Here is a 17,954-nt window from a genome sequence, read left to right on the forward strand (position 1 = left end):
CTCCCAAATGAAGAAATCAGGGTGACTTGCCCAAGGACTCCCCCCCCCCAACCTCCTACCAGTAGCCACCTCCACTGTGGGTCTGCACCGCCCCCCCCATTCCCCCAGTCACCTCCAATGGCCTGGGTTGGCTAAGGGCTGAGACAGCTGGATGGAAAACTAAAGTCTTCAAGACCCCACGAGTGTCCGTGCCCCCTTTCCCTAGCTGGAAGGCGCCGGAGGCCGGGCCTCCCTGCCTCCACCCTCTCTTCTCCGGGGAGTTTCCTCCCCCCCTCTCTCCAGGGTGAGGCCTGTGATCAAAGACCCGGGCGCCTTGGGCTACAGGTGCGCCCATCGCGGATACCTGGGGCTCATCTGAACCCCACCGCCGGGCTACCGCAGCCTTCCCCGCCCCGCCCCGCGGAGGACACCTGACCCGACCCAACCCCGCAAACCAGATTGCGGTCACAATCGCCCCCAGCTTCTTCCCCTCACCCCCATTACCCCCCAAACACCGCCCAAGCCTCTAGGCCTGCTTCCTTTACCCCGCCCCTCACGGTGAGCCTTGTCCAATAGCGTCTTGGCCCACGGGCCACAGACGTCAAAAGTAGCCAATAGCCGAAGAGCTCTTCGTGAAGGGTTTTCCCCTCCCACCTCCGTCTTGAGGAGCAGTTCCACTGACCAATGGGCTGCCGGTCTGGTGCAATGTGCGGCCACCGAGGCTGTAAAGTGGCGGCTGAGCTACCCAATGAACAGTTTGGTTCCCGTGGTGAGGGGCGTGGCCGAGGCGGTCGTCAGGGGCGTGGCAGCCGTTGCCTGGGCGGGGCCGGTAGCGGCGGGAGCTGCGCCGGCCAGGGGTTCCGGCTGCATTTCCAGGAGCGCAGCCGGCGGTGGCGGGCGGAGCTGAGGGGAGCGGACTCGGGGCGAAGCTGGGCCGCCGTCGTCCACCGCGCGCAGGTAAAACCACGACCCCGCGAGCTCCGCGGAGGCGGGGCCAGCGCGACCCGTCAGGCCAAAGCCCCGAGCCCGGCCGTCCCCGCTTACGGCCGGGCCCAGGCGCCGCCGCGCCCCGGCTCCGGAGGCGGGGCGGGGGGGGGTCCTGTCACCCGGGCCGCGGGGTCCCCGGCCTGGCTCCCGCTCCCGCCGTGGCCGGGCGCCCGGGCAGCGCCCGGGCGACGCCTTCCCGGAGTCCTTTGTCCTCCGGTGCTCGGGGAGGCGAGCTCGGGGCCCCCCCGACGGCGGCCGGGCCGCCACCCCCGCCCGCCCGGGGTCTGCGGGCGAATGTCCGGGTCCCGGCCGGCGGGCGGGCGGAGGCCAGTCCCGGATATCCGATAGGCCTGCGCGCTTGGGGGGGCCCAAGGGCGCCCTCGCCACCCCGGGCTCGAGGGCCGAGGGGACCGGGAACCGGGCTCACCCCGCCCCGCCCTGGGCGCCCCGTGGGCGCGGCCCACCGAGAGCTGTCCAGCAGCGCCCGGGGCTCCCGGCCAGCCGGGGCCTCGACCCTGGAGGCGGCCACCTGTCAGGGATGCTCAGGGCGACCCTCTAAGGCAGCACCCCAAGGGAGGCCCAGTCCAGCGCGGGTGCGCGGAGGGTCCCGGTGGGGGGTGGACTGCACCCACCACGAGTTGTTATTGGTGGTGGTGGCTTGCGTCGGCCTGGGCGCTGCTCCTGAGCCGGGTGCTCCAGGCTGGCCCGCTACCACAGGAGTCACAGCTCCACTGCTGGGGAGACGAGTCTCGGGGGGTGCCCCGTCTGGCTTCCAACAGGGAGCCTCCTGAGGGAAAGCTAGGAGTACAGGTGTGAGCCACCTGCAACCCACCTTCACACCGGATCTGGTGGTGTCCTGCTCCGAAGTGGGCATGTGAGGGAAGGGAGTGGATGCATGGTGCACATTTACCGAAAAGTAAATAAACCGTGAAGCGCTTTAAATTTGAACAACCGTGGATTCCGTCTTTCCAGTTCCCCTCTTTTTTTTTTTTTCCCCCACCTCCTCCAAACCTCTAGTTTGCTGGTTTTAGCAACTAAATTCACAGGCAGATTTCAAGAAAAAGGGACTGGAGAGATTGCAGTCAGCACAATCTGGGCCCAGAGCGTTTCAAGGATCCATTACAACCATATTAAGCAGAGTGCAAGAGAAAAACCTCCTCCTCCCCCTTCCCTGTCATTTGCCTGAATCACAAGGACATGGTCTTCTGAAGGTCAGGGGCAGAGAAAGAATCTGAATACAACTTGCTGTCTGTTTGAAGTCAAATTAACCTTTGCTTCACCAGTCAGGGCCCAGGCCAGTTTATATACAGTTGGTGTCAATGTGAATTTGTGTCACCTGAGAGCCAGACACTATATAGAGCTCATCTCATTCAGTCTCCTCAAGGTGCAGGAGAGGAAACTGAGGCCAAGAGTGGTCACAAGGCAGATGTCATCAGAACCATGACTAAGGGTTGATTTTTTTTTTTCCTCAGTCTTGAAGCTTGAACTTCAGGCCTGGACACTGGCCCAGTGCTTCTTTTACTCAAGGCTAGAGCTCTACCACTTGAGCCAAAGCGCCATTTTTGTTTGTTGGAGAGAAGAGTCTCACAGACTTTCTTATTTAAAATGGCTCTGAACCACAATCCTCAGATATCAGCCTCCTGAGTAGCGAGGATTACAGGTGTGAGCCACTCGTGCCCAGCTTAGGGTTTCACTCAAGATGAGCTGTCTCATACTCCATGTTTGAGGTCTAGAGGAGGCCAGCGAGGGCAGGAGCACAAAGTTTAGTACCTGAGCGCCTGGGTTTGAATCTTAGCTCCATTTCTTGCTAGCTGTGTGACTTAGGCAAGTACCCTCTCTGCATCTATTAAACAGCAAGGATAGTGGCACTTGAGTCAGAAGATTGTTTCCAAGACCAGAATAACATAGCTTTGCTAAATAGAATATTTTGTTGCCTTTTTGTCTCCTTTTGTTTCAGATCCACCACCCAGTATATTTCCACTAGGAAGCTACTTGTTCCTTCCAACAGAAAATAGAAATCATTTCACTTTAACAGAGACCATCTGCACAAGTTTCAAGTCACAGCTCATCTTTTTCCTAATCTTTCTTTTCTTTTGTTCAATCAGACAACCCATTCTCTCTTTTTTTGTAACCACCCGCTTCTTAAATGCTCAGTATTATTATTTTTTAAAAATTATTTTAAAGAGGGGGGTGTGAGAAGATCTCTAAGTGTAAAACAAGTCTTGGATGTCAACAGTGTCTAGTATCTATACAAATCCATGGACCCCTCTGCTCGGTCTTTCTCCCCAGTCCTCAGTGTGCTGCAGCTTGATTATAAATGGATGAACGTTTTAGATTAAGATTTCATGAGCCACTGTATTAAGTGCTTTTCGGAAGTTCAGGGATCGTGTGTCAAATGCATTTAAGCAAGTTCCTTAGTCATGAGTGGTGAGGGAGCAGCAGGCGCTTGCCCCACCTGGCAGAGACCAAAGTGTACAGCCGATTTTGCTGGTAATCCAGCTTGTACGCTGTTCTTTTCTAGAGCTTGAAATAAGCCAGATGGTGGACACCACGGAGTGGTCGGGTCCCAGCCCTGGAAGTTTCCTCTCCTCCCTGTCCCTTTCCCTTCCCTTCCCTTCCTCTCACAGTTCTGAGAAGGTAGCCACCCTCAGTGAGCCCCTGGTGCTGGGAAGATGGCTGTCACCTTCGCCTGTTGTTTTAGATGAAATGAGAGAGGATCACTCCCTCAACTGGCCCTTCTTCCCCCTTGTTTTTCTTAAGATTGCTGATCTGAGTTGGGTGTGCTTGTTTAGGCTGTGGTAGTGATTGTTCAAGAGGAATAGTTTTTCCTGTGCTTTAATGTGGACCCCTGGCTCTCTGTCTTGCTCTTTGCTTCTGACACTGGGGTGGGAGGGAGTCTTAGTCTTATTCCTGGCTCTATATTTTGGACCTTTCTCCTGAGATTTCTGGCAGGGCCCACACATTACTGTGGTTCTCATCACTGTACTGGCCTATAGCACAGTACAGTCTCTTTATTCTTATGGAAAAGAGGGGAAAACATGTTTTTGTTTTTTTGTGCTGGTTCTGGAGTTTGAACTTAACCTGGGCGCTGTCTCCGAGTTTTTGTGCTCAAGGCTAGTGCTCTACCACTTCGAACCATGGTACCATTTCCAGCTTCTCTTGGTAGTTAACTGGAGGTAAGAATCTCATGGACTTTCTTGCCCAAGCTGGCTTTGAACTGCAATCCCCAGAACTCATCCTCCTGAGTAGCTAGGATTACAGGCATGAGCTACTGATGCTTTTTTTTTTTTAAACTTAATATCTGGCTTTGAAAAGCCCTAGCAGAGAAGCCCTTCCAACATAATGAATTCTGTGTGGCCTACTTCATACACTGTCTCGATTTTAGGATCGTGGTGAGTGTTGCATTCTCCCCAACCAGTTGAAGAGTAGCTGTCCAGCATGAGGGTTTAAAACTTCCCTGCTTTGTCCAGGTCCAAGTTGGCCCCAAGGTTAGGTGCCTCTGTGATGGCAGCTTTTCCTGATCCAATATTTGGCCAGTGTGTGCTGTGATGAAGGCCATTTGTTTGAGATGTACCTCAGGCTGGCCTCAATCTCCTAACCTCCACCTACAAGTGCTAGGACTAGGTGTGTGCTGCCACCTACCAGGCGATTAAGGCCTTTTTGTTTTTAACCTTTGTGTTTCCATCCTGGTTTTAATAAGTGCTAATATTTCCTTTCAGGGCCATTTCTTTTTTAATCTGCAGCTTTATTTGGCTGATGTAGTTTCAGGTTTTCTTTCATCGCTGACCAATGTGCACAGGTGAAATGTCTGCACCTGGCCCAGGGGAGTGGCGGGTTTGTCTCCCACTAGCCCGTTCTCTGATCTTTTGCCCCATATTAAGTAGCAGACATGTGGAGAGAATTAACACATCGACTCCTTTGTGTTTTCTGGTCAATGAACTGGTCAATGATCTGGTGTGTGCCAAGATCACAGTTAACTAGACTAACAAGTGTGTTTGCTTTATTATTTAAGGACTAATTACATTTAAATAATTTTAAATTTAAATTTTACATGCCTGTAATCCCAGCCTCAGAAGTCTGAGGCAAGAGGGTAAGAATTCAGGCCAGTGGAAGTGGTGCTATGGCTCAAGGAGATAGGGTAGTAGCTGAGAGCTGAAGAGCTCAGGGACAACCCCCAGGCCCAGAGTTCAAGCCCCACAACCAACAAAAAACAAACAAACAAAAAAAAACAAGAATTCAGGCCAGCTTGGCCCTAGCAAGATCTTGTCTCAAAAACGTATTTTTAATGGGTTCAATGCAAAAGTTTTTTGAAACAGGAGCTGCATTTCATGTGGAAGGGAATTATTTGATGGACACAAAAGGTGAGACAGAGTGTCTCTGCCCACCCTGGTCCTGCTTCCCTTGTGTCACTCCTCAAAAACAACAAGCATCACTAGTTTCCTCCCCCTCCTGGAGTGTGCTTCTCATACTTACATTCTTTTTTTTGGGGGGGGGGGGTTGGTTTTTTTCTTTTTTTTTTTTGCCAGTCCTGGGCTTGAGCTCAGGGCCTGAGCACTGTCCTTGGACTTTCTCAAGGCTAGAGCTCTACCACTTGAGCCTCAGCACCACTTCCGGCTTTTTTCTATGTATGTGGTACCAAGGAATCGAACCCGGGTCTTCATGCATGCTAGGCAAGCACTTTAACCACTAGGCCAAACTCCCGGCCTCATACTTACATTCTTGTTGTTGATACTGGGATTTGAACACAGGGTCTCAAATTTGATAGGCAGGCAGAATGCAGCCGAGCTGTGTCTCCAGACATGATTTGTCTTGGTTATTTTTTGATAGGGTCTTTTTCCCATCTGGAGCACACCTGAGCTACTGTAATCTTTCTCATGTTACGGGGGTCTCAGGTGCAAGCGAAACTCCAAGGAAATATGGAGTCTTTCCTACTTTACTGTCCAGGCTGGCCTGGAACCACGGACGCCCTCATCTCAGCCTCCCATGGAATTTGCATGCCGCTGGGCCCAATTATTGATTAAGAAGGGACCCCAGATGGATGCTTAGGCTGCTCTGGAACCAAGATCCTCCTGCTCTCAGCTTCCCGAGTAGGATCACCGGCATGAGCCCACAGCCATGGACATATATCATATACTTTATACCTCAGGGCACTCTTGTCAGGAATAGTTGCACACTGTGCTCTTTACACAGATGCTAGTGTGTGCTATATGCATGATGTTTGGAACCTTGCTTTTCTCTCTCTCTCTTCCTCACTTAATAGCTCTTGGCAGGAGGAAAAGCACTTCCACGTCACATTTTATGAAGGCCGTCTATTTTAGATATCTGCTGTTTCCAAGGATGCTGGGAATCAGTCTTAAATAGGCAGCAGCTTCGAGTGGAGATGATAAGAGCATTCAGTGGCAAATGACTCTTTATGTCCTGCAGCCCTGAGCCTGAGAAGAGGTGAGGTGAGGCAGGCCTTCAGTCACCCCGTGTAGGGAGAGCCAGGGCACTGGAGGAGAGGAGGGCATTGGACCAGGGCCGCGGCCTGGCCCTCTGGACAAGTTTGCCATGTTCTGAGGCCTCCACAGGAGTGGCCTACCATCTTTGAAGGGCCCTTCTTTCATCTCCATTGTCTGAGCAAGTGTTCACACCCAGCGTAACACCCACTGTGTCTGTCCTGCCCCAGCCCTGTCCTTCTCAGGACTTCCTGTCTGGGGAACATTATTAAGCTCTTTGCCCTATCTTTTCTCATTCCAGGAAAAACCACAGCTCTTGCACTTGCTGCCCTAAAGCATCTTCTCCAAACCTCTGTGTGTCTGTTGATGCAATTCTTTCCAAGTTCTTCCCCTCTTTCTCTGCACCCTCACCCCACTTGCTAGTTGAGGCCCGCAGCCATCTTGAAGCAGATGAAATTTGAATGCCCAGGCTCCATTTGTGCTTTAAATAATCCCACAGTGGAAACATGGGGCTGGAATCTTCTGTGGATCCCCGATTATGCCTGTGGAATTTATTTATTTATTTATTTGTTTATTTATTTATTTATGGTTGTGGGGCTTGAACTCAGCCTGGGTGCTGTCCCTGAGCTCTTCAGCTCTAGGCTACCATCCTACCCCTTGAGCCTCAACAGTACTTCCCATTTTCTAGTGATTAATTGGAGGTAAGAGTCTCACAGACTTTAGACTTTAGTGATCGGGCTAGCTTTGAACCGTGATCCTCAGATCTCAGCCTCCTGAGTAGCTAGGATTACAGGTGCAAGCCACTGCTCCCAGCTTGCCTGTGGATTTTGATTTTCTCTTTTTCTTGGAGTGGACCTGAACTTTTCTCTTGCTTTAATTTACCTCTGAGTCTGATTTAGAGCCACTTTGAGTGTGGGAGACTGTGGGCCTTTGGGAGGGCTTCGAGGGAAGGGTTCTGTTCACTAGACATCTCTGACTTTGCCGTGGTAGGTTCTTCAAGTTCTTTGATTCTCATTAGAGGAAGAACTCTCCAACTTTGTGATTTCATGGTGTTTGTTTTTGCCCCAGGGATGGAACCCAAGCCTCTGAGGGCATGCCAGGCAAGCCCTCTACCACTGGGCCACATCCACCTCCACAGACCTGTTCTGAAATGTTGGGATGCATACAACCTTAGGGCCCCGCTGTATGTGAGTTTCCCATGAGTTAGAACATGGTAAACCCGAGTGGGAGAAAAAGAGGTGTGTGCTAAAGTGTGGAAAGATGCAGGGACTTCTTCGGTGAGGAGATGATAGGATAACTTGTAACTGGATAAAAGGAATTCATTTGCATGACTTGAACCCTTGCCAGGACTGCAGGAGCTGACTCATGGGCTCCAGCCCGGCTCCAGCACAGGGCTCCACTGCAGCTGAAAGGTGCGGTGTCCTGTGTCCTGCTGGGAACTAAGCTTTCATCTTGAAAGTAGACAGCCCTGCAGGAAGGCCTGTGGCCCCGACCCAGCACCAGTGCCTGGACTGACTGGTCAGCCAGTTTCCTGTATTCCCTTTGCCTCTTTCCCCAGCTCACCTTTATCTGCAAGTCACACGCAGAAGTATTCACATGATAAGTATTTCCACAAATCTTCTTACAGACTTCATTATGAATCATCCATGATTGTGTGTGTGTATTTTTTTTAACTTACAGTGATCCTTTTCATACCATCAAGTCTCCCATCATTCAATTTTCTAATTGTTTAAAACTATCATCCGGAGCTGGGCACCCATGGCTCACGCCTGTATTCCTAAGTACTCAGGGCTGAGACGTGAGAACCATTATTCAAAGCCATGGAGAGCAAGAAAGCCCATGAGATTGTTATCTCTAGTAAGCTACTTAAAAACTGGAAATATATTTGTGGCTGAAGTGGAGAGTGCTATCCTTGAGTAAAAGAATCTCAAGGACAGTACCCAGGCCCTGAGATCAGGCCCCAAGACCAGCACACGCACAATTAAAAAAATATCTATCAGGATTCTTCTCCATAAGTTTAATTTAAAAAAAGAAAAAAAAAAGAATGGCGGGGAACGTGGCTTAGTGGTAGAGTGCTTGCTTTGCATGCATGAAGCCCTGAGTTCAAGCCCTAGGACTTAGAAAAAAAAAATTCAGATAAGAACCATTTGTTTGTCCTGTAGTTTGTACAGGGCTAGGGGTCCTAGTAGTTTGTTCTTTAGAGAAGTTTGCTTGGAGCAGGTGACACATTCAAGGTAAATAGGGAAAATCATTTCATTTCGGGAGGAATAGCCCCTGCCATCTGGGCCTCGTATGGTTTTCCTGACGTATTTTGTGCACAACCCAGCAAATATATGCTCCCTCCCTCTTCTATTCCTTCCCCCTTCTCTCTTGCCTTTCTTTCCCTCCCTCGCTCCCTTTTTCTTTCTGTCAGTTCTTTCTGAACTCTGGTGCTAGGCAAGCACCCCACCATTTGAGCTATACCCCTCCTTTTCTTCTGGTTGTTTGTAGATAGAGTTTCGTTTGTACCCAGTACTAACCTTAGCCTTCAGTGCCACTTCCTAGGCCTCCCGAGCACCTGAGGTTACAGCAGGAGCCCCGCCATTGAGCCCTCCTTTCTCTTTTGTATACCTGACCTCATGCTGTGTGTGTTCCTGGCCCATTCACTCGACATGAAATGTGCTTTGGTGCCTTGCCCCTGTACTTTTGCACATCCTGGTAATTTCCCTCACCCATCCAGTTATGAAATTACTGGACTCCAGAACTTGAGGGAGACCCAGCACTCCGGGACCGTGGTTGGGCTGGACCTCCAGTGGCCTCGGTGGTGCTCCCTGTTCTCATTTGCTCTGCAGGTGTCTACACAGCCGTGTCTTTGCTGGGTGTGATGCAGGGTCTCTGCTCCAGGAGCTTCCCTGGGGTCTAGATACGGAGTGTCCCACCACCCACCAGCTCTCCCAGGGCTTTCCATGCATGCATCCATTCCTCCCATCCACATTCACTGGCTGCAGATCCCACTTCTATTTGATCAGGCAAACAAAGCGCTCACACAGTCCTGTCAGCAACACGGAGAATGTGGGAGGGGCCGTCACCAGAGCTGGTCCCTGGGGTAGAAAGCAGCTCTTTCCCATGGTCTGTCATTAATATCACCCTTAGAGCTGTCGCCAGTCCCACATGGAAGGCTGGAAGGTGCACAGAAATTGCACAGGAAATCTCAGTGTTGTCACTACAGTGTATAAAAGGCGCAGTAATTTCTGTCTGTTGTTGAAAAGCTGGCATTCAGCCAGCTCTGCTGAGGATCTCCAACATAGGTAGATAGCTTCCTTCTCTGAACTCCTGGAGCTCCACCCAGCGCCGCCACTGGGAGCCCCAGCCTCAGTTTCCTTTCTTACATTCACAGTAACGCCATAGCTGCAGCGGGTACACCGAATGAGGTAATGTCTGAGGCTCTACTTTATAAGTAGTAAATTATGTGCCTGGTCTCCACTCTCAAAACAGATGCACTTTGCGAAATGAGTTAGTGAGGTCATGAACATTTGATCAAGGGTAGAGTTACTGAAATAGTTCTGTTCCTTCATTTGAAGGTATGGTGAGTTGCCAGGTACAGTGGCTCACACCCGTAATCCTGGCTACCCAGGAGACAGATTGGGAATGTGGCAACTGAGGCTGGCTTGAGGAAGAAGTTAGCAAGACTCCATTCTCAATAAATAAGGCAGTGTGGTGATGCACACTTCGAGTCTCAGCTACAAGGGAGGCACAAATCGGAGGATCACACACAGTCCAAGCCAGCCCGGATGTAAGTGTGAGAAAGAACATGTGCATGCATGGTACCATTGTCGCCATAGTAGATGGTTAAGCTGGGATTGGCGGCAATTAGTAAGGTAAAGGCCAGGCTAACTCAGCTGGAAGATCCAGACATTCAGCCTTGGGCCAGAATTTTCTGGCATTAGTGGATGACACAAGCTCCTTTGCCTTTGCTCTTTGGTGGCTCCCCACTGGCAAGTTAGGCCTCTGTGTATATTTTTAACTTTTATTGCCATAGTAGGATGCTCTGGCAGCAGGTACCTGACCTGCTGCACCTCATTTACATCACGCAGTGACTCTTCAAGAAGGGCCTTATTATCCACATTTAATGAGTAAAGCATCTCAGATGTCAAGAAGGTGAGGGAGTTTGACCAGAGTCATGAAACTAGCATAGCAGTGTCAACTGCAGTTCTGTCCCCTCCATCCTCCCAGTGTGTGCCTCTGTCTCTTGTCATCACTGCAAATCAAGTCTCTCAGGAAAACTGAAGTTTTTTACAGCACCAATTTTTCTGGTCTCCTTCCATAAATTTGTTCTCAGAATATCATAAACCTTTGATGCAGGATTTTTGTATTTCCCTTAGGTGTTAAAGAGGAACTCATTTTAATTTTGAGGTGGTACTGAGGTTTGAACTCAGGGTCTTGAGCTTGCTAAGCAGATGTTCTGTCACTTGAGCCACCCTACCTGCCCCTTTGTGTCTTGGTTACTTAGAGTGTTGCTGGCCTGGACTTCAATGTTCCTATTTGTGCCTCTCTTCATCACTGATGGACAGGCTATGCCACCACGCCCACCCATTATTCAAGATTGAGTCCTGCAAACTTTTTTCTTCTTTGTGGTTTATAGGGCTTGAACTCAGGGCACTGTCCCTGAGCCTCTTTGAGCTCCAGGCTGGTACTCTACCACCTAAGCCATAACGTCACTTCTGGTTTTTGAGTGGCTAATTGAAGACTTTTCTGTCTAGGCTGGCTTCAAACTGTAATCCTCAGACCTCAGCCTAGTAGTTTTACAGGTATGAGTGTCTGGTGCCTGGCTCTTTTTTTCTTTTTCACCTAGCCTGGAACCCTAATCCCTTGATCTTCATCTTCCAGATAGCTAAGATTAGGTTTGAACCACCACACCCAGCTAAACAATCCTATTTGATATTCTTGGTCTAGGTTAACCTAGGACTAATACCACTCTTATGAATGTTTTCCGTGTTAAATAAGCTTATGTCAGTTAAAAAACACCATCAACTACTCCATTGCATTGGATGTTTGGGCTGAGTAGTAGAGGTCGTGGGTCTTCCAAGGGCTTTGTCAGAACCCTAACAACCAATGGGTGGGTTTCGATCTCACTTTCCTGCCGAGGCCTGCCTTCCTTCTGCTACCCAGAGCAGTTTGTTTCAGTCTGAAATGAGAAAGGAGTTTGTAAAGTAGATTTATAACTTCTGAGTCTAGTAACATGTTCTTTAGACAAACAGGGAAATGATGGAAGAATATAGCCTCTAACGATTGCTCCTCTGAATGATGGAAAGCAGACAACTTCCATTTTGAATAGCTAATTATCTGCCTGAACTTCAAAGGTATTCTCCAAATCGGCTGGTAGCCCAGGTCAGAGTGAACGTTCTCAGCACACACTTGCCTGCTGGCCCACAAGGAGCTGTGCTTTGCTGCCTCGTGGAACGATCTACTAAGACACTCCTGTTCACAGATTCATGGTGGTGATGCTGGAGGTGTGTCCACAGACTTGAGTGACCATTAAATATCTACACATGCCCAGGATGTGCTCAGCACCCTAATCTTCAGTTTGTGTAGAAATCAAACACAAAAATTGAATTAGAAGGGCATCATCCAGATTCCCCATCAGAGATTAAAAAGAGAGGAATCATCATATTTGTATAGAAATGAGATTAGCAAGTTTTGTGATAGGACATTTATACAATATGAAGATGAGCAAATGTGATTTAGGGTCTGGAAGGGATAGGCTCCCCAGTAGAGGGCCTTGTATAATGTAGCAGGATGTACAAATGAGTTGGACACCTCGGAGGCCTTGCATAGCTCTGAGCCTGTTTATGTGTAGCAGACAAATGCTTCTCACACCTGCAGCCTCTGGTCATCCTGCATTAAGTAGCATGCGTGGCCTAGTACACAAAGCAGCTTTAGGTGTGGTGCTACCTTTCAGGCTGATGTCTGGAGTCCCTCTTGCAAGTGACACACAGAAGCGTCATTCCCCAGTGACTCATTGTCGAAACTCCAAACTCATTCCTCTGTCCTATCTGCTAGTCTCCTGACTGCCCACCTCTCCCTCTCACCTTCTCTTCTGTCATGTGCCTTCTGTGCTTCTCTAACTAGGTGTCCACTTTCCCCAGAGGCATCTTGGTGTGAAAACTGCTAGTGTTCATGTGTTACTTCAGGATTTGGTGCCTAGTGTTGTGTGGACTTGTGCTACGTCTACTTCCGTACTCAGGAATTCTGTGTATTAATCTCTCACAGAGGCAAGAAGGAAACCAGTACCTTTGGGCCCACAGGGAGGAGGGTGGACACTAACGAAGTGTCTGATCATGTATGCTGGAAAGACCCAATTTAGGAAGGCTCCTGAGATGGGAGCTGAGTACCCACTTTGTGCACGGCACATCCACCGGTTATGGAGTGCTGGTGTTGATAGAGGTAGACCAGATGTCTGCTTGTTACATACAGGTTTGGCTAAAACCCAAAGGATGGAGGTAGTTGGCAGAGCAGGTTGGCAGTTGGGACTTGCCCTCAGGCTTGACAGAGGCTGAGAAAACTGGCTTCCAGAGTGGCAGGCAGGAAGGGTGGAGGCCAGCACCATGACAAGCAGGGGGTTTGTACTGGCCGATGGAGACAGGAGCAATGAAGGGTGTGGACTTCTATTTCTTTTCTTGGAAAAGCAATCCATTTAGCTCAAGCCCCAAAATAAATCAACTCCACATGCTTCCTTTTGAATTTGTATTTTTCCTGATTGTTCAGTAGCCTCCATGCAAAGGCAGCCTAGCTCAAGTCTGCCCAGCCCCCGGGCCAGAGCACAAACCAGCTGTCCATATTTATCTGCTTGGCTGCTAGCATGGGTCGCCTAAAGCCTGGTCACCATGGAATCCATGTGACCGCCAGCCTGCTGCTCTGGACTGGCAGGAGCTCTCCTCCCTTCTCCCAGCAGCAGAGGTACTACTGTATTCATGAAAGAGAAAAGGGTAAAGCATGCCTGAAAATACTGTGCCTCCCAGACCTTCTAGTCCCTGGAGGACAAAGCAGAGAGTCACCTTCTGGGTCCCTTTGACTGAAAGGCTAGGTGGAAATCACATCACCATGAGAGCCACGGGGAGGGGCAGGAGAACAGGGCCAGGGGCCCGGGCTGCATGGCTCTTGGCAGGATCCACGCCTTGAGACTGGCAGTCCCTCTGTGGCACTCCTGGCCATGGCGGTGAAGACACACGCAGGGCCCACTGGACTTTCTAGCTAGCCATCTTGTAGGCCTTGTCACCTCCTGCTGCACTTGCAGCCTTGCCTTCCTCAGTTTACTGGCAGACGGGTTGAGAATAGACCATGTTCTGCTGTTTGTTTTACTCTTGATACTGTGTAACGCAGGCTGGCCTTGCATTAGAGCCCCCCTGAGTGCTGGGATGATAGATACGTGCCCCATCAACAATGCTGGATCTGGTGGCACAGGGCTGAGACCTCCAGCACCCTCCCATGGTGCTACTGAGGGGTGGAGCCTACCTGTGGAGGCCTAGGGTTCGCAGGCAAAGCAGGAGGCAGTGTTCTGGGAGAGCCAGCGAGGACTTTTCTTCAGGGAGTAGGTGAGCGTAAGGGGCCCTGAGCAGGAGAAGGGGGTCTGAAGGAAGAGTCCCAGGGTATTGTATGCCAAGCATTCCTTCTAGCTCAGAAACAGGAGCTACATATCAGAGCTCTTGCCCTGCAGTGTCCCGGCTGGCCAGGGACTCTCTATGTAATTGGCCTTGAACTTGCCAGCTTCCTGCCTCAACCTTTGGAGTGCTGGGATTCCATGTATGTGCTACCACACCCAGATTCTTGGAAGTGTTGGTGACTTGATGATGACTAGTGTTCAGTGACTTAGTAAGTCTCAACAGAGGTTCAGTGTGGAAAAGTTGAGTCTTAGGACTAATTTTGAACCCATTGAAGGTTGAAAGTAAATAAGTAGTCCGTCATCCAGTTATTTCAGTGTTGAGGAGACCTTTGTGCTACTCAGGAAAGTGTTATCTTTTGTGGTAATTTTTAATAGTTTAGGCACTTTACTGATGAATGCCTTGACATCATTGGCATGCAGCACACAGATAAAAGCTTAGTTTATTTGAAGAAAGAACAGTGAATTTTGTTGTATGGTTTAAGCAGCAGGCAGGAACGCAGGCCTGGGTTCTATTACACTGCACACACAGATTTTTTCCTGGACTCTTTAGCCAAGGGCTGCAACTGTATCTTACAATCGCAGCCATTTGGAGCCGAAGAGGTCTCTGCCTTGGCCACTTCTACTGTAGTCCTCTCCTTTTACAGGTGATGTCTTTAAGGCCTGTGGGAGGGGGTTAAGTGGCTTGTTCAGGGTTACCTCCCAGCCTGGTGACCTTGAAGAGGAAAGGACAGAGCAGGCAGGCACTAGGACCCAGATCTCTGAGCGCTCAGACTGAAGCTTCTTCAGGGCAGTGGTCTCCATCCTTAAGTGATACCCTGCAGTTAGAGAGCTGTGGGGAAGCGGAGGGGCGGGGGTGGAGGGGCAGCCTTGCTCAGTGCTGGAAATACCAGTCAAGCCGGTCTCTTATGTCCAAGGGGCACCTGGAATGACCAGATGGCAAGCTGGCTGGCATTTGGCAGCGCCTCAGATTCTTTTGTTAATGTAGAAACTACAAATGGAGTTCTAACTATCAGTTACAGCACCTGTGTCCCACTCATAAGCTAGCAGGGCGGGGCCGGGGCTTGCTCTAGATGCACGGACACATGCCCAGTGCTCGGGGACTTCTTTTCCCTTCCAGGCTGCCTCCTGCTCACTCACCTGGAAAGGGCGCAGGAACACACAAACTAGTACAATGAACACCAAGTTTTGTTGTAGCTACCAGATTCAGAGCATGAACCGTGACAGGTCGGCCACTGTGAAGAGTTTTGTTCTAAAATTGCCTGCTAATTCCTGGTCTGATCATTGGATGGATGGATGGATGAATAGACAAATGGATGAATAGAGAGGCATTGTTTTGTCCCTCTTTCCCCCTGGCCTCATCTGTCCAGCCTCTCCCAGTCACCTACACCCTGCATTAGCACCCTAAGGTCCAGACACCATAAGTCTTTCCCTAGGTAATGGTTTCCTAGACTAAATTCTCTTCTCCCAAATCTGTACCATGCACACAGCCTTAACATAAGCTTCTTTTTCTTTGCAATTGAAATGCAAACTCTACTTAATTGCAGTCCTGTAAGATGCTGGGCACACAGTGGTAGGGGTCATTCCTTCATTTAGCCAGCAGCATTCCAGGGATGTCGGGAAGAGCTGATCTGCACTGGGCCTTCAGAGTCCAGCTTGGGTCACAGCTGTGTGCCTGGGCCCCAGTGATCTTAAGTCTCTCACAAGACTGGCTGAACTGAGGAGGAGTGTTAAAGCCTCGGCATTCTTTAAGGGTTGAGAAAATTAATCCTCTTCTGCATTTGCTCTTGAAGAAGCTGTAGGAGGGCCTTGCCTAGCCTGTCACTCATGCAGGTCCCAAATATAAAGCCCCACAGTTTTTTAAAAATAATCCTGAATACTGTGTGTCATGCATCTGGGGGTGCAAGCCCTGGATGTGAACTCTCTTCCTATTTTTTGGGGCGGGGTCAGGGTTTTCTTTCCTCCCTGAGAGGAAGCTCAGAGGTATTCTAAGCTGGACCACATATGTAACCATCGTGTTTGCTGATATGTGTACTTCCTTGGTACAGGTTTTCTTTTTCTTTTCTTTTTGATGACTTGTTGACTTCTTTCTTTCTTTCTTTCTTTCTTTCTTTCTTTCTTTCTTTCTTTCTTTCTTTCTTTCTTTCTTTCTTTCTTTCTTTGTCAGTCCTGGGCTTAGGTTTAGGGCCTAAGCACTGTCCTTGGACTTTCTCAAGACCAGAGCTCTATCACTTGAGCACCACTTCCAGCTTTTTTCTATGCATGTGGTACCAAGGAATTGAACCCGGGTCTTCGTGCATGCTAGGCAGGCACTCTACCACTAGGCCAAACTCCCGGCCCCTGACTTGTTTCTTTTAAAGCTTTTCTCTTTGTTTTGGTTTAGAAACTAAAGTTTGACCTCAGAGCCTTACGCTTGCTAGGCTCAGTAAAAATCAGGACCAGGCACTACATCTTATTATCCTATTGTCTTCACCTGCCTTTCACAACCGTTCTCTTCATTTCTCTTGTGGATACTATCACTGTGAACATTCAGTCAGGATATAGGACGTTAGTTTTTTTTCCCTGAGGAGTGCATGTTTTTTTTTGTTTTTGTTTTTTCTTTTTTGTACTGGGGCTTGAACACAGGGCTAGCCCACCCCCCATCCCTTAGGGTTTTTTTCCCTCAAGGCTGGCCCTCTATTCCTTAAGCCACAGCTTGTCTTCTGGCCTTTGGGTGGTTAGTTGAAGGTCAGAGTCCCACAGACTTTCCCGCCTGGGACTACTTCAAACTGTGATCTTTAAATCTCATCCTCCTGAGATTCTCCCTTTCACTTCCTCTGTTGTCATGAAATCCATTGGGGTCCCCTGCCTTACCCTGAGCACTTGTAACTCCCTGTACTCCTCTGTAGGCCCCCTCCCCACCGGCATGCCATGGTAAGGCCCTGACCCTGGCCTTACACATTGTTCTTGCTAGTTCTGGACCCAGGGTTTTCTAGCCCCCTAGGTTGATGCTTGAGCTGGGTATTGTGCACAACCATGGTAAGGGACCCAGGGGTAGGGTCAGTGCAAGGTAGCTTCAGCCAGAAGGACAACAGGTGGCCACCAGTCTTGGATGTCTGCCAAAGGCTCTCCCCAGCAGATGTGAAGTGCCAGACATCCACAGCAGGGCCCACATGTTAATTAAAGAAATCACATTTTTCCCCGGAAGACTTTAAAGATTGCGTCTCTGTCCACCAAATGGTTTCTTCTGTGAAATGTCACCATGCACTCTTTTCAGCTTGTAGGTTAATTTGAGTAAGAGACCTGACCTGGTCAGCCGACTTGGACCTCTCTTCAAGGAAAATCCGGGTTCTTGCTGAGAGGAGGAATAAGTGAAGCAGGTATGCACACCACAGATCTGTTCTTCCTCTACCTCTCCACCTCCCTATAGGCTTATCTAGTCTAGTGAGCCATGAGTACAGAAGGGGAGGCAAGGCCTTGTTTATTCCTATAAGATGGTAAGAGCTGGCCCAGCATGGGGGACTGGGACCCCTCTTCTGTTCGCTTTTCAATGAAGGGGATAAGAAAGACCTTTCACTTATCTCACCTCACAGAGCCAGAGAGAAACTGAAATTTCTGGGTAGTTTTTTTTCACTCCTTGGTTTGTTTGGTTTCGGTTTTCATTTGTGCTGGCACTGGAGCTTGAGCTCAGGGTCTGGGCACTATCCATTAGCTTTTTTGCTCAAAGGTGGTGTCTACCACTTGAGCAACACCTCCACTTTTGCCCTTTGGTGCTTAATTGGAAGTAAGAGTCTCACAGACTTTCCTGCTCAGGCTAGCTTTGAACCGTGATCCTCAGATCCTTCTAAATAGCTAGGATTAAAGGTGTAAGCCACCAGCTCCCAGCTGTTCAGTTTTATTTTTAAGACACAATCTTGGGATGTAGGCCTGAGATT

The 17,954-nt window shown here is 49.6% G+C and overlaps 1 protein-coding gene across 1 annotated transcript in view; it reads left to right on the plus strand.

Moving 5' to 3' along the window:
* Positions 1–833: 833 nt before the first annotated feature.
* Positions 834–17,954, plus strand: part of Abhd2 (abhydrolase domain containing 2, acylglycerol lipase) — a 46,189-nt gene continuing 29,068 nt past the window's right edge. The window contains exons 1-2 of the mRNA XM_090321709.1: positions 834–936; positions 17,297–17,399. The gene's annotated coding sequence lies outside the window, so the exon portion shown is untranslated. The remainder of the gene's footprint in view (positions 937–17,296; positions 17,400–17,954) is intronic.

This window comes from Megascapheus bottae, chromosome 30, assembly GCF_031878675.1.
Source record: "Megascapheus bottae isolate mThoBot1 chromosome 30, mThoBot2.hap1, whole genome shotgun sequence".
Classification (NCBI taxonomy): domain Eukaryota; kingdom Metazoa; phylum Chordata; class Mammalia; order Rodentia; family Geomyidae; genus Megascapheus; species Megascapheus bottae.